At 40.3% G+C, this 17,491-nt stretch overlaps 1 long non-coding RNA gene across 2 annotated transcripts in view; it reads left to right on the top strand.

Moving 5' to 3' along the window:
- Window positions 1-5,986: 5,986 nt before the first annotated feature.
- The window catches only part of LOC114676281 (uncharacterized), a 99,628-nt gene continuing 88,123 nt past the window's right edge, over window positions 5,987-17,491 (top strand). The window contains exon 1 of one of the 2 annotated variants that reach the window (XR_003727159.2): window positions 5,987-6,226. This is a non-coding gene — a long non-coding RNA (uncharacterized LOC114676281). The remainder of the gene's footprint in view (window positions 6,227-17,491) is intronic. The other variant, XR_013413598.1, reaches the window with a different exon arrangement.

Genomic DNA, 17,491 nt, shown 5'->3' on the forward strand with positions numbered 1-17,491 from the left:
AACCCAAAGACCTGAAATCATCTTCCCTGATAGCTCAAGGCAGAAAACTCCTCAGGAGAATCGTTATTGGTTTTGTTTGGGTTATTCACCTATCCCTGCTCTAATCACTGAGGCCAGGAGGCTGAGGATACATGTGTAGCTAGCAATTTGGGGATCCCATCTCAACCACATGTCATGGGGAAGAGTTCTCCACCAGCAACCTGTGGTGATCCACTAGCAACCTGTGGTGATCCACTAACAACCTCTGGCAACTTTTCTGAGAAGAAAACAAATTGTCATTGGCAGGCATTTTGGGCTTCATGGCTTGTGCCGAAGGTAACATTTTTCTAAATATAGGTAACTACGTTAACAACTTCAAGTTTTAACTTTTTCTGCTGGAAAATAAGTTCGTCAGAATGTTAGTTTTAAAATAAATCTTACATCTGTGGAACTTTCATAAGACTTTGTGCAGAAAGGAATAAAACAAAGACAATTATTACACGCTATCTTTTTCTCTATCAAAAGTCTTTTAGAAAAACGACGATACCAGTTATGTTCCTTTGGTTGCAAGCAACAGAAATCAACACTGGCAAATCTAAGCAAAGGAGAATATTGAAAGAGTCAGTCACTGGAACATCTGTGGTCTATGAAGCAGGAATCATAGAACTGACTGACTTTAAGCAGGAATAGCATGTCGGAACATACCTTGAGGATGAAAGAGCTCCGGATGCATACAGGTGGTAGAATTATAAAGAAAAGCAAGAAAATCATCCTCACAACAGTCAGGATAATGGTCACCTTAAGAGTGAAGGCAGAATTAGCTGTATAATTTGTGGGACTCAGAACAAACTTAAAATGCAGGGCCACTTGCTCAAAAATTATAAAAAATTTCAAGAAGGCAACTGCAGATGTTAAACCAAGCACGGGACCCTTCTGAGCACGGAGCCCTGTATGATTGCAGGGTCCAAAACCCTTGAAGCTGTCCCTGAGGGAAGAAGATGGTTTTGACTGGTGAAGAGCATATAGAAGACTTTGGTGGATTCATAAACTGGACAATGCTGCTACATAGGCATTTGCTTTTGGTTATTTGCAAATCTTTCATGTCGCTTTTGCATTTTTGTGTTATATTTCACAATTAAAAAAACTAACTGTATCTTCTGTCCTTGTGTCAACCATACAACATTCAATATTCCAAGGAATCTGAGTGGCAAAGTTTAGGTCAAGTACCCTTGTCCTGGCTGTGCAGAGGATAATACTACTACTAATAACAACAAAAATGAGAAGGCAAACAAGAACAGGATGAAGAAGAAGAACAAGTAGAAGAGCTAATACTAGCAGTTGCCACATGTTTTATCTGTTATTTCTAAATTAACTGATCAAATATACTCATAACAACCATATGAAACAAACTTTTCCCTTCAGCTTTTGAAGTGGGAAATGGGTAGTGTACTTCGATTTTTTGACTGCTAAGAGCTCTCGCCATGAGAGGAGACCATGCTCTAACAGGAAGCAGGGCTTACTGGGATTGTGAGTAGCCATGAAATAACAAATGTCTACTACACAGAGGGTCAGAGGACTTCACTACAATCTTCCTTGTTTTTTTTTTTTTTGGAGACAGAGTCTTGCTTTGTTGCCCAGGCTGGAGTACGGTGGCATGATTTCAGCTCACAGCAACCTCTGCCTCCTAGGTTCAAGTGATTCTCTTGCCTCAGCCTCCCGAGTAGCTGGGACTACAGGCATGCACCACCACACCCACCTAATTTCTGTATTTTTGAAATAGAGATGGAGTTTTGCCATGTTGGTCAGGCTGGTCTTAAACTCCTGACCTCAAGTGATCCACCCACCTCAGCTTCTGAAAGTGCTGGGATTACAGGCGTGAGCCACCATGCCCGGCCTATTTCTTCTTATATGTAATAATCATTTGTTGATTTTCAAAGTTTAATGCCGTAAGCTAGGTAATATATAAGAGAGACAAAATTAAACAAGACAGTGACCTCCCAGGTACTGTCACTTAAAAAAAAAAAAAAAAAAAACAACAACTATGTCACTTAAGAAAAAAAGGGAAAAAGAGGGACTACACCCCTTAAGGAAAGTTCACCTACAAAGAAACAATACATGAAGTGCTTAGTAACTGAAGAAGATGAGTCTAGGACATGTCCAGGGCCATCATGATTACATCACACATCACATTCTCAAGGTAGCTTCAGTCCCTGCAAAGATAGACTCAGAAAACTAAACTCACAGTAATTCTGCCCTCAGATTTAACCTGGCCACAGCCGTCATCACTTATTTGCCAAACTGGAACAGCTGAGGAGCACGACTACACACAGACATTAGATTCACAGATATGCAAGGCTGCCAAATGGGGACTCATGAAGAGGCAGAAATCTGGAAATCCCATTAGCGACAGATGCAGCGCAGCATGCGTGTCTGGGGAGGCACTGGCCCCAGCCCTTGGGGAAAGGCAGATCCATCTTAGACCATGACAGCCACTCCAAACCAACCTGAGGCCAGCGTGAGGGTGAGACGTGGTGCAAAGCAGGGGTGGATAAAGCCAGGCAGTTAGCAGCCATCTACTTGCCCCAGTAGGACAAAGACTGCTTGGTTTCTGAGAGAAATGAGTTCAAGTCCTTGGAGGGCCTCTAATTTGATGTTTGAATGGGAACCAAAATGCGCAAGTTTGAATCCTACCTCTACCTCTTCACCTTGGGTGGGTTCCTTCACCTCTCTTTTCCTTCTCCACAAAATGGAAGTGACACATTCTAGGGTTGTTGTAATAATTAAATAGAAAAATACATATACACTGGCAATAGTAATTATTGTTAATTGTGTCCTATATAAAACGAAGAAGTTGAATGAAAGATTCTCTTTGTTTCTTTCTAATGCTAACATTCTGTGACGATCTTAAAAGTACCCGAGATGAGATATCCCTGGTTCATTCCTTTTGTTCTAAACAGCATCTAAACATTTATGATTTTGGATTTCTATAACAGAACTAGCTGTCTGATTGAAAGTATGACCTGTGTGTCTATTTTTACTTCTATTTTTATGCCTCTTAAAATCTCTGATGATATTTGTGCGCTAGCTCACGTAAAAGACAACTGCTTTCATCTAACCACTTCAACATTTGTAATCAGTGTTGACTAGGGAGGGAAACTTGGAGATTTCACTTGGCTATTTTCACTCAGTCCTACCTTTCACAGAGAGCTCATTCAGGAAGGGATGAATTGAGGCTGAAAGGGGCACACATAAATGTGAATATAGTCACATGACAGGAGAATTCTAGATTTAGAAGTTCAATGTGGGGATTACACTTGCTGAAAATAATCTTAATGTATATTTTAGTGGTAAATTGTTAACATTCTTTCCATATTTCCTGACCTCAGCTATTCCCTTTCCTCCGCTGTGGTTAAGGGTAAAATTCAGGAATGGATAACTTTCAGAGAACCAGGGAGACAGGATTTTGCCTGTGGTCAGGAAAAAAAAAAAGAAAGAAAGAAAGAAAGAGAGAAATTTCAGTTGCTTCAAAGCTGGTTTGTGAGAGGTCAGGGGTGGGGAAGGCAGAGGGAGGAGGCCTCTCCAGGGGCCCAGCCGAGGCTCCAGCTCCCTTTTTGTTTTAATCTGGTTTGTGGTCCTGCTGGCCCAGGGAAAACATGGACTTGCACTAATGTAGCCCAGGAAAAATACTGGAAGGAAAAAAGCTTAGACACTTAGTATAAACTACAGAAAATAAAAGCAATAAACTGCACAAGCAGATGAGACTTTCCTGAAGGAAGTACTGTGATTTCTCAAAGCCAATAAAAGAGTCCTCAAATACATCCTCAAAGAAACTTGATTGTTTATTGTGGTGTCACATTTATGACCCACATAAGTAGCAGTCAACTAATATCTTTATAAAACTCTGATTTATAGGTATTTTGATTGGGCTTTTCTGCCTACTGGGACCCCAAATGTGACAGGACCACCTCCCTATTTGCATGAGGAATTCTTGTTGTTATTGAGGGCTGTGGATGTCCAGTAACCAAGATGGTTACTGTTGATGACAGTTTTACATATTCCAGTTTTCCAAGGGGCAAAAGTCACATGCATACGACTGAATTCTTGGTAGAAGTTCTTTTCATTTTCTTTATGGTGATAATGAGAGACAAAGAATTTCCTTAGGAAAAGATCTCTAATAAAATTATGAATAAATCACTTGGACTGATCCCAAATGGAGAAATCAATTTGATTTGTAGAAGCTAAACCCTTTAGATTCTTCCGCAACATTTTGGTAAACTCATTTTTTAAACACAGCAGCAAACCACAAATTGGTCCTATAAATCATGTAGATCACTAGATTTGGGAGACTAGAGGACTAGGAAAAAATGACGACAGTAATCCAGCAAATGTTTAATTTCTATCCCTACCCCCAAAAGGAACAACTACCCTTTCAGAGCCAAGTCCTGACTTCAGGGCTGCCCACAGTCTTGCTCTCTGAAAGCCCTGTAGAAAATTAGAGGGGCGGAAGGCAATCGTTTAAAATAGATCACATTCAGTTTTATTAAAAAACCAAAACAGCTGGGGTATTGATTTGCAAGCTCTGTAATGCCATTGGTATGCCCGACCTGGCCAAGATATTAAAAAGATATTTAAGGAAATGTCAGTAAGTGTCTCAGGCACAAGCTTTGGCATATTCAACCAGCATTGTGGAGCTGTGGGTAATTCGTCTTCCTTTATGTTTTGCTATGCAGCACAGAGGGGAGGGGGACATTTACAAAATGATTTACTGTGACACATCCATTATAATGAAAGCATGTGCCGCTTGCCAGCACTCCTGGCCCATCTTCTCCCTCCCAGATGCTCGGCCATATGTCCCATGCTTGGCGTGAGCGACAGTTGTGTTGGTAGAGAAGGATCTTGGTGTTTTTAACAGAAATCCCAGAAAGCTCTGAGGTTGCTGGCTCAGGTAAGAAAAGCAGCAGGAAAGGGCCCATCGTTTGGGACTAAGTATTTTTAAAGATGCTTCAGTGGTATAACCACAGGATGGAGTGAGATTTACTGTCTCCTCAAGGTCAGGAGGACTGCTGAGAGAGGAGCTCAAGCTTCACTTGGGGAGCTTTCCACCATTGCTGGCCTCCCAGCTCAAGTTCTCTTTCCTTCCTCACCCCTCCCCAAGATAGCTGGCTGCTCTCTGCTCTATCTTCCAACAGCAGCCCATCCCTCAGTTACCAGGACCTTGCATCCACATTCGAGAGGCACACATTACTGCCCTTGGTGAAAGCAGCTGCTATTTTGACCATGTGGACCTCCTGGCTCCCTAACTATTGCAACCCTAGCTTAATTGCCTCTGCTCCTGGAATAAAATCAGCACTTATTGAACACCTACGTATGGATGACATCATGCTAGGCCCTGTGAAAGAAAGAAAGAAATTTAGTATACAGTTGGTTTTGCCTTGAAAAGTTTACCATCTAGTTGTGAATTAGTACTCCCATCTATGTCCCGGCAAACCCTGGGCAAGCTTCTTAACCTCTTTGCGCCTTGATTTCTCCATCTGTAAAAGAGAGAACAATAGTATACAGAACTGATGTAAATAAATTAATATGTATAAGATGCTTAAACTAGTACATGACACATAATAATCACTCAGTAAATGTTAGCTAAATTTGGCCCCTAGTTGGAGGAAAAAAAGAGGGAAAAAAGAGGAATAAAATTATATTTATGTGCTGTACCTTGTAATAAAATTTTATATATGTTCACTGAATTCTCATGATACCATGTAAAGTAGATATTACTGTTACTCTTTAATTTTTAGTAAATTGAGTCTCTGCTAGGTTAATACTTTATCCAGGTGTTCAGTGTTGACAACGCTTACAGTCAAGGCCAAAACTACTTAGTGCCAAAGCCCATGATTTTGAAAAGACAAATAATTTAAAATTTAAATAACGTTTACAAGACACTAGAGGTTGTCTAGCAAAGGTCAATCTCTGATTGATTTCCCAATAAATTGCATGAGAAGACATTGCCTAAGAGTTCACTTTGATATGGAACTGGCAACCACAGGGAGCTCTTCCCACCACTAGACCTGAATGAAGCATTGAGGAGCCATTCTTGGAAGCCAGGGAGGGGAGTGGAATGGAAAAGACTGCCTGGCAGGAGTTGTATCTCTAGGTGGAGGGACACAGCCAACCTGCCGGAACCAGCAGAGAAGGGGCCAGGAACATACTCTGATCTTACCTCCTCCTTCCTCTCTCCTGCCAGTACCCTTGGGTAAGCAAGCCCTTTGCTGCTGTCTAAATAGGTCATCCTCCCTGGGCAGAGAACAGGATGCAGAAGAGTAGAGAGAGGACCTGGGGGTGCAAATGTAAGATATCCAACACAGGAAGTTTGTTATAAGATTAGATAACTTATATGGCACTGTGTCTGCTACACAGAAGATACTGATCACCTGACGGTTACTATTATTTCTTATTATTTGTCCTGCTTTGGCTGGGTTGGTATTTTATGTGTCCAGCTCAGATCCTCTGGCCTCACCACAAACAAAAGAGTTTTCTAATCCCTGTAGTAGCATGAGAAGTGACTCACTAAAAAGTCAATTCAGTTTCTTGCTTACAATCTTTTGCCTCTATTTTTTTTTAAAGGGAGCTTTAAAATGGGGTTGGGGGTGGGGAACTTGGAAATGATTTTTTTAAACACAAGCTTTGTGATTTGTCTTATTGGAAGTTCTTAACAGAGGAAAGGGGCCTGTTTGTTTAGATTGCTATGCAACAGGAGGCATTGAGTAAATGGTTTCCCAGTTTTTATTATTTTAAACTTCACCCAGGAGAAAATTGATCCAAGTTTAAGAAAGAGAGGAGGAATGGAATATAGACTCTAATGTTTCCAAAATTCTAAATGGCACTGCAAATAATGGAATCCTAAAACAAACATTCCCAAACAGAAAATTACCTTTGTATTTCTCACTTTCAAGGTAAAATCCATAGAAAATATGTCTTCATCTAGTCAAACAGACTTTTTTCCAGCTAATTTATACATTACATGCTAAATAATGACTGAAAGTTGAAAGTTCATCACTTTCTACCAAATATCAGCAAAAGGTTAAGTTGCTGTAGAATAATTACTTTTTAGCTCCGTTCTTCGCCCACAACATGCAGAAAGCACAACTAGGCAGAAGCCATCATTGACCAAGAGGAAAGAGAGGCAGATGCCTTCTAAAATTCTTTTCCTATCTCAAACTCCGTCACCAGTTTTTACGAAAGCTTCAGATTCCCCCATCAAGCTATTTTTTATTAGGTCAAGAGGTTTGGGGTTGATATTCACGATGGTGCTGGCTCTATCAGGCTGGCAGGCTTAAGGCAGTTTCTGAATTTCCTGTTCAAGTTAGAGGGGAAAATGCACATGCGTCAAGTGCCCTGAACTTGGTGAAATCAGACATCTGGAAGCCAATGGTGGGGAAAGAGAGCAAAGGTTACAAGAAAAATAACACTCAGTAGCAACCAGCAAAACAAACTTTTGTCTGGAGCAACAAGAAGGCACAGCAAACACATCAGCCCATGTGGCACCAGCTCATCTTCTTAAAAACAGTGTCTTAGTGCTTTTCCTAACGTCAGTAGTTCCAAAAACATAAAGAAGTAAATAAAAATAATTAAAATGCCTCTACCCAATAATTAAAATGCCACTACCCTAACACTGTGATATATTTCCTTCTAGTTTTTTACACATACATATTCTATAGGTATATGTACATAAGTAAGATTGCAAAGAAATACGAAGAATATTTTAAAACTAAAAAACAGAATTATTTTATACTTGCAGTTTTATGTGTTGCATTTTAAGTCTACATTATTGTTATACATTTCCTCATATCATTACTTATTGTCAGAATGGCTATTTTTAAAATTAGCTACGTAATAATTCATCCTACAGATGTAGCATAATTTGACCAAGCTCTCGTTGTTGGCATTCATGCTGTTTCCAACTTTTTTACTGTTATGAATAACATTTTGAAGAATATCTTTGTAATTCTGCCTGCAGAATCAGTTCCTAGAAGTGAAATGACTGGGTGAAAAACACTCACTTAAAACATAAAGCCCAATCTGTCATCTAGAAAAGTTATGTCAAGCCTTGGTCTTGTGAGTAGTTTAGCAAAATATCTATTTTATTACACCCTATCGATCCTGGGAATTGCCATCTCTAAAACTCTTGGCCTATTTGGGAGGTGGAAATGGTGCCTTAATATTTAAAATGTTTATTTTTCTTACTTAATAGTAGTCTGAACATGTATTGACCAGGCCAAATCAGTTTTTGTCATCTTTGAAAACATTGACTTCCTTTTGACTAGACTTTAAAGTGCCAGTTCCCGCAGAAAAGTCAACTTCCATGGACATGTGAACACAGCCCTCTTAATAGAAATATTACCAACTCCATATCAGCCTTAATTTTAATAATAACGCCAAACAATGGATTCTTTTCTGTCACGTTTTGCAATATAATCATGTCAGCTTTCAAAGGCTGGCACACCCTGGAATTACAAACACAGTCTGTAGCAAGAGATATTGGCAGCTCTCCAACCCAGAATGACAAGCAAGCATCCCTGTCATTCTGAGCCCACAGGATGATGGTGCTGGGACAGGGGACCTAGTAACATGGGTATCCATTGGCAACCTGACACTCGTTGACCCCTCACATGTCAGAGTTCCTAACTTTCATGCCAAGGATCCCTCTGACAGGTGAAGTCTACAGATCCCTTCTCAGAATAATGCCTTTAACTGCTTAAAATAAATACATACATAGAATTATTAAAAAATCCAATTATATTGAAATATTATTATCAAAACATTTATGAAAATCTGTGGTATAGTAATATAGGTGCTTATTAAACATTATTTAACAAAATCTAGCAGCAGATCTAAAAACTACCATCATAGCAAAGTGATAAAAAAGGTAAAGATATGTCAAGATGCCTGCAACAGCTAATATAATGTGAAACTGTTTATTTCTATTAGTGACAAAGTCCAAGGACTGCAAATACTGTTGTGGTTTTTTGCCTACCTTCATAATGAAGGTAATGACGCATTTCAGTGAGAGTTCAGTAAAAGATGTAATTTTTTTTTCCTGTCCTGGAATGCCTGAGTTCTCTCCATGGACCCTAGGTTAATAACCTGTGGTCACATGAAGTGTTCTGAAAGTAGAAAGTTATGTAAATGCATTTATCTCCACCTCCTCCCACTACTAAGAAATGTTACATTTTCTCTGGGCCCTATTTTTTTTCTTTGCTCTAATTACTACCATTCTGGGAAGCTGTTGGAACAGTGCAGTAGGGTTGGCTACAGTGGAAGAGCTTAGTCAAAGGGTTGAAGTCACCATGTTAAAAATACCTTACTTGATGAAGTTGCAGACCTGTGCTCTCTGATCACGTGTCACACGTAGCACCATTACACCACGCTGTGATTTAACAACCTATGCCTGAGAGTCAGAAACTCAGAGTTCTAGCTACAGCTTTGTCACTAAGCAGCTGTGTGACTGTGAAAAGGCCCCTTGACACTCCTGAGCCTTAGATTTTCATAACTCAAAAAAAAAAATTTTGGAAAAGACCATCTCCCCTTTCAAGCTCTCACAATATTTGACTTTAAAACTTTTTGACTTCCATTGTATTTTGATGATGAGTGTATCCTTCTAGAAGAGTTCTTTAGCATCCCTTTAGCATCCAGAACAGATAGGCTTACCTGTTTTCTAAAATACAGTTTCAATCCCCTTCTTTGTCCCTGCCAGTCCCTCTTTTCCATTTTTCCCTCATACTCTTTGTAAAACAAACATGTTCTTTTCCTTAAAGCAACAGAACCTGAATTCTTCTGTTGGTTCTAAAGTAGAACTTAAAGTTTCTCTGGATCTTCTGTTTGTCACACGACTTCTCCAGTCAAGTCTGAATGCCCAGGCCAGCCAGTGTCAATTTCAGTTTGGTTCCAATGTTCCCAGACCTCTGCTTATAGAGCATTCTTCCTTCCTCATTAGGTAATCTTTCCTAGGTCTTAGGCAGGAATTTCTTAACTTTCTATGTGTTGCTTCACTGAACAAGGTAAAGCATTCTGTTCTCCTACTCATATAGGGTTCACAGAGTAAATATTTCTCAGTGCTTTTCCTTCCTAATCACGCAACATTTTTAAACACTTGGCATTGTGCTCTGTTCAAGTGGTCGAGCCCAGATTCAGGGAGAGCCCTGAGCTTTTGGTGTCAGAGTGAACAGGAGTGCTGGTTGAATGAGGCGGCCTGGCAGGGACACCATAGGCGTGTTGGGCCCTAAGAATACTGACAAGGCTGAAGAGAAAGACACAGAGGCAGCCTGCTCTTGGCAAGCCCGGGCAGGGTTCCCTTTGATGTGAAGTCTTGCTTGATATTGCTTTGTATGTCTGCATTTGTCCTTGGCAGGCGGAAGGCAGTTCCTTTCCAACAATGAGGTGCCCTTGTGTATTGCTGCCATCCACCAAAACAGTGATGCATGCAAGCAGCTCCCAGGGTGATGAGGTAGGCAGAGTGAGGTTGAGGCTGGTGAAGGGGGTGGGGAGGACACTCAAGGAGAACTCAAGTGCCAAGGTGAAGATGTTAGCAAAGAAGCTGTGACAGGCCTGAAACTCTGCACCAGGGCTCTCAAAACATTTCACTGATTTCACCTTGAAGCAGGAACAATTTGAGAGGGATACAGAGTAATTAGAAGCAAAATGTTGAAAGTGATTTCTTTTGATTGAAATACAAAGAGGTTTAGAAATGCTGACTGCAATTGCCTCAAGTAAGTCTGGGTCAAATACTAGCCTGTGAATGTTAATCATTACAATTGGGTCTGTGGACATCATTAGTACTGTTCTCTAAATATTTCCAGTTCCCCTTCCTTTCAAACACAAGGTAGATTGTAATTCCTGGTCTCTTTGGACAGAACCATGTGACTAGTTCTAGCCAATGAGCAGAAGTGATGTGGGTCTCTTCCTGGCTGGAATAGTGAATTATTGATGCAAGATGCTCCAGAACTCTTCCTCTTTGGAATGAGGGTCACTGGTATGGGGACTCTATTATGTCAAAGTCCTCCTGCCAACCCACAAGGGCCAAGTAACATAAGCAAGAAATCAACATTTTGGTTTAAAGCCACTAAGATTTGACTGTTGTTCATTATAGCAGCATAACCTAGATTATTGTTAACTGCTACAGGCCCCAAAGACTCCTTTCCTTGTCCAATTGCACTAGCAGAGATTAGATAGTGAAATGATCCTTGACTTCCTTGAGAAAGCACCCCTGCTTTATTTAAGCAAGGAACTCTCACAGCTAGGGAATTTCTCCTAGGGAGTAGCATTGGAAGTCAACTGTCTATGGTCGTATCTCAAATCCTCAAGCTTTGGGAAACCCAAGATGTTGTAGAAAAGAACCATAATAGATCCCAAGAAAGAAGCAAGAAGATGCTCATTGAGTCTTGCTTAGCCTAAAAGAAGCCATGAGAGAAATTCACCAACAGACTGCATTAAGTGTCTATTTGCATATATTTCTGTGGTCAGAGGTTGTAGTCCCTAAGCAGCTTTTAATGTAAGAGTGGATTGGGAGGCCAAGGGGGGCGGATCACGAGGTCAGGAGATTGAGACCATCTTGGCTAACATGGTGAAACCCTGTCTCTACTAAAAATACAAAAAGTTAGCCGGGCGTGGTGGCGGGCGCCTGTAGTCCTAGCTACTTGGGAGGCTGAGGCAGGGGAATGGCGTGAACCTGGGAGGTGGAGCTTGCAGTGAGCCGTGATGGTGCCACTGCACTCCAGCCTGGGTGATGGAGTAAGACTCTGTCTCAAAAAAAAAAAAATAGTGGAAAAAGTGAAAAAAGAAGAATATGGTTAAACTCAGACTCTAAAGGACCCAGAAAGAATACTGGCTAAAAATCAGAAGAAACACAGTTTGTACTGAACAGAAAATAATTTGCAGCCCTGGAAATGCACAGAAGAAGGGACATTGATTGGCGCTTCCTGTGAGGAGCATGAGAGCTGCAATTAATCCAGAAATATTGTTTTAAAGAACAGCTTGACATTTAGAGGGAAAGATAGAATGGTGGGTCAGAGGAAGGACAGGCAATACAGCCTGCAGCCCTTCTTGGAAAAGGACTCAGATACAGGTCAAGGTGGCTTTACAAATGGTTTTTTTCTTTCTTTCTTTCTTTTTTTTTTTTTTTTTTTTTTGAGACATGGTCTCACTTTGTCACCCAGGCTGGAATGCAGTGGCGTGATCTCACTTCACTGCAGCCCCACCTCCCAGGTTTAAGCAATTTGCATGCCTCAGCCTCCCCAGTAGCTGGGATTACAAGTGGGTGTCACCACACCTAGCTAATTCTTGTATTTTTAGTAGAGATGGGGTTTCACCATGTTGGCCAGGCTGGTCTCGAACTCCTCGCCTCAAGTGATCTGCCTGCCTTGGCCTCCCAAAGTGCTGAGATTACAGGTTTGAGCCACCGTGCCTGGACAGATCAAACTTCTATAATGACCATTTGTAGGCTGGGCATGGTGACTAACACCTGTAATCCCAGCTCTTTGGGAGGCCGAGATGGCTGGATCACTTGAGGCCAGGAGTTCAAGACCAGCCTAGCCAACATGGTGAAACCCCATCTCTACTAAAAAATACAAACAATTAACCGAGTGTGGTGGCAGGCACCTGTAATCCCAGCTATTCAGGAGGCTGAGGCAGGAGAACCGCTTGAATCCGGGAGGCAGGGGTTGCAGTGAGCCAAGATTGCTCCATTGCACTCCAGCCTAGGCAACAAGGGTGAAACTCTGTCTCAAAAAAAAAAAAAAAAAAAAAAAAAAAGAAGTTTGATCTGAGGGACTCATTGGGGTGTTACATTTTCAGATAAGTTGAGAAGAGAAAGGTCCGGTGGCCTGGGGTCTGATAGAGAAAGAATTTTTAAAATAAATAATGCTGGCCGGATATGGTGGTTCACACCTGTAATCCCAACACTTTGGGAGGCTGAAGCAGGAGGATCATTTGAGACCAGAAGTTGTAGATCAGCCTGGGTAACACAGCAAGAGTCCGTCTCTAAAAAAATAATAATCATAAATGAGCCAGGTATGGTGGAGCACATCTGTAGTCCTAGCTGCTTGGGAGGCTGAGGCAAGTGAATTGCTTGAGCCCAGGATTTCAAGGCTGCCGTGAGCTATGATCACACCACTGTACTCCAGCCTGGACAACAGAGCAAGATCTCATCTCTAAAAATAAAAATAAAAAATAAAAGTAACTAATCTGAATAGAACTAGTCTGGGCAAAATGCTTCAGGAAAAGGCAACAGGCCAAAGTGACAAAATATGGTATCAGCAGAAACATTAAGATTAGTACCTGGAATGAGGGTGGCTTTGGGACCTGAGATGCCAAGAAAGAGAAAACTGCACGCTTCTGTATGAAGGAGGACTGGCTAGTTACAGTTAAGTGAGTGAGAGTGCTAACTGTCCTCCAATACCCATGTGCACCTTCTTCTTCGGGGGAAACCCCCAGCTTTCCCCTAAGTATACAGCTGCTCAGAATAAAGATTGCATTTCTCAGTTTTCTCTTCAAATAGGTATAACCACAGGGAACAAAGGGACACAGCAAAATTTCACATGTGACTTCTTTAAAAAGAGGGGATATGTTCTTACTTTTCTTTCTCCTGGCTGGAATGTAGTATGAGAGAGTAAGCTAGAGCAGTCATCTTGATTAAAGAAGTGTAAGCGTGTGTCAAGAATAGCAGAACTATAAGAGAGAAGGAGTCTGGATTCCTGATGGCCTTAGAGCTACTATCCCTGGACTACTTACTCCTGTACTTTTTTATGTGAGAAACAAAGAATGAAATCTCTACTTAAAAAAATTTTTTTTTTTTTTGAAACAGGATCTCGCTTTGTTGCCCAGGCTGGAGTGCAGTGGCACGATCACTGCTCACTGCAGCCTTGGCCTCCCAGGCTCAGATGATCCTCCCACCTCAGCCTTCCCAGTAGCTGGAACTACACGCACACGCCACCATGTCTGGCTAATTTTTGTGGGGTTTGTTTGTTTGTTTGTTGTAGAGACAGAGTTTTGCAATGTTGCTCGTTCTGGGAAATGTCTACTTAAGTTGCTTGCATGTTGAGTTTTCTGTCTCTTACAGCTTAACCTCATCTTTACTGATTCAAGAAGTTACCCCTCCCACTAGTAAAATTACAGATGCTTTTTATTTCCTTCTTTATAATTTTCTGTATTTCCTAAGTTTTCTACAATGAGTATATATATATACACACACACACATATATACATGTTTCTACTCATTGTAGAAAACTTAGGAAATACAGAAATATATATGTGTGTGTATATATATACATGTGTGTATATATATACATGTGTGTATATATATGTTTGTAAATTGGCAAAAAAAAAAAAGTTTCTTTTTTAGGTAAGTAAGGGAGAGGCTGGAGGACAAGGGCCTGCATTGACACAGACTGAAAAGCACTTTGACGCCCTCTGTAGTATAAAAGAGCCTTGGACTTGAAGTATTTTTCTTCGGTCCCACATTGACTCGCCTTTGAATGACTTTTACCCTCTGCCATGCAAATTTCCTCATCTTTTGTTCCTGTAAAGATTTGGTGCAGGAAATAGAAAAGGGTTTAGGTATCTCGAGTAGAAAGGAATTTAATACAGGGAATGGGGTGCCACAAAATCGTTGGAAGAGTTGTAGAAATGCATGTGAAGAGGTCCTGTTAGACAGATCATGCTGATCCTAGGTTATAAGGTTATAACCCTGAGGCTATGAACCAGAGGTCAGGAAATCATTGTCAACACGCAGAGGTCAAGAAACTGCTGCCAATTTCACAGTTGCTTCACATTCATGAAGCTGGTCACTGTAGAGTGATTGTGAAGACTGTCCACTACAAAATGCATTTCTGCCAGGGCTTACCACTACCATAGAAATAAAAACAGGCTCCACCAACATTTCACTTTCCACATCTCATGGGAGGGATCTTATTTCTTGGACTTCACCTCAGACCCTGGCAGCAAGGGAGCCTGAGAAATGTAGTTGTCAGCCTTCCAGCCCCTACGACACAAGAGTGTGCAGAAGGGGGTGGATGTGAACAGTGAGTGCCAAAAGAGCATGTCTGGCTTATCTCTAAGCTGTCAGATATTCTCAATACCTTGTTTGATGGCTCTCCTGCTTATGTATTTTTCTATAGCCAATTAAAAACTATTGTTGTACAGTTATTATGTGCTAACACTGTGTTAGGCACTTCAGAGTGTACAGAATGATAGCATGGTTTGGATCACCTGACACCTCATCCACTCAAAAAACTTATGTTTAATGTCTATCAGGTACTCAAAAAACCATCAATAGCTCCTCATTTTCTATCAAACAAAGTCCAAGGGCCTTAATTTAAACATAACAGACTCTCCATGTTTTCATGACCTCAACTCATGTTTTAAACCTTATCTCTCATTTCTCTGCTTACTGAGCTCTTGTGGAGCAGGAAAACTGGATGATTTTCCATTATTTATACATGAGCCTCTCTTTTCGGCCATCAGCACTTTAGTTACAACGTTTTTCCTCCCCAGAATGTCCTTCTTTCCATCTCCCTATGGTAAAGTACTGCTGGCCTCTTAGTGCCCAGCTCAGATGTCACCTCCGCTGTGAAGCCTTTCCTGACACAGGACAGCTGGAGATACTCTTTTCTTCCCAGAATCCTGGGAACTTGTTTTAATCTCCTGTGTGAGATTTAGAACAGTCTATCCTCTATAACAGGTTTTTTTTTTTTTTGTATAAACATTATTTCTTCCAAAGTAGACCATGTTCCACAGAGGAAAGGAAATTATTTCTTATTTATTTTTGATCCCCCACATAGTGCCATAGTGCTTATTGAATGAATAGATGTAAAACCAGAGGACAGGCTTTGCTCTCAAATAATTTATAATCTTATAGCAAAAATATAAAAAGCACCAATCACTCTCTGAGTAATATCTAAATTTCTTTGTCCAGAATTTCACATTTCACAGATAGCTGACATTCCAGTTCTTAATTCTTTAATTTTCTGTGAGAATAAATAAGCGTTTTTGTTATTGCCACATGTCAATCATCTTTCATTTCCTGTTATTCTTGCAATTAAGTGTGTAATTTGTGTCATGTAATTTTCCATTTGTTACTAAACCACCAATAAGATGAAAATGTCTCCTTATGTCTATAGCAATAAAAACAATTCGCAAATTGTGTTTCTGTGTTTCTAATGTAAACCAACAATTAGTGTAAAAGATGTAGCTTGAGTATAAATGATGAAGAACATATTCACAGATGCATTTAAAAATTTCACATAGGGAAACTCCATTCACCAACTCTCTTCATTTATGAACACCTCCAACTATAAAGCAAGTCATAAACCTTAGTTCTTTGTAATCAAGCAAATACCTTAAACATAGACTTGGACATAAAAGCATTATAATTAAATTGTACCTTTTTCTTCCAAAAGTAGAATTACCCTTTATTAAGACAACAGTGTTTATAAATGTTCTGGTTTCCTTTCTCAGATATGTTTTCTATGCTCTTCCAGTTCAGCTAGTTCATAGGTTCATCAAGGGAAGGCACATATGTTTCTTCCCTTGAGCTTTTAACCGCTAGTGTCTAGTCCATTACACCAAGTATTCTGGTCTTCAAGCAGTGAGAGTTTAAGTAATGCTTGATATTAGGTTGGTTCAAAAGTCATTGTGGTTTTTTTGGCCAATATTTTGATGTCAAATAATTAGTACTGAAAATAGAATGAAGTAAGTTGTCATTGATTTCTTTGTTCAAAGTTGTCCCTCCAAATATTACCTAAGCAACTACTATTCACTGTTCAATAAAATGATATTTTTTCCAAATATTTCTAAATTTAGACCCAAGTCTGTTATATAAAAGATAACATGATCAGGGGCTACAAAATGAGTAGGCTGATAGCCAGCAAACTACATAAATATGGGCTGTACATACTATCATGGAGATAGAGACAAACTCTAAGGGAAGATAGTGGAAAGAATAATTACTTCTTCTTGGTGCTCACCTCCACCAGTCTAACCACCAGTGATTGTTTGTCTAACAGGCACATGTCTTGGTTATGCTTCTGAATTTTTATAAGCAGCACTTAACTCTACTTTCTCCCTGGTTGGTTGTCAAAGCATATGTATCTGTCCTTATCAACAATGCAGGCTTTTGTGCTCCAGGTAGGATTGTGTTAGAGATTACAGCCTTTAACTCCCTGTGGACCCATTCTTATTCAATGTCCAGCTGTGATAAATAATATTTATGGAAAGGTGGTTCAAGGGCATTGGTGTTCATACATGACTCTAGATAAGCTAAATGTTACCGTTGGATTAAACTAGATCATAACAAGGCTTTGTACTTGAATACATTGTTTTGATTTCCTGTAGACCTGCCTTCTCCCAGTTTGTGCCTTGGTCTAAGCCATCAGCCTACAGAGAGAACCATGAAACTCCATGGTACATGATAGAACTCACTACTATATTTACTGTATAGGTTGACATTAGGGCATGGTGTAATGTA

Source organism: Macaca mulatta, chromosome 2, assembly GCF_049350105.2.
Source record: "Macaca mulatta isolate MMU2019108-1 chromosome 2, T2T-MMU8v2.0, whole genome shotgun sequence".
Classification (NCBI taxonomy): domain Eukaryota; kingdom Metazoa; phylum Chordata; class Mammalia; order Primates; family Cercopithecidae; genus Macaca; species Macaca mulatta.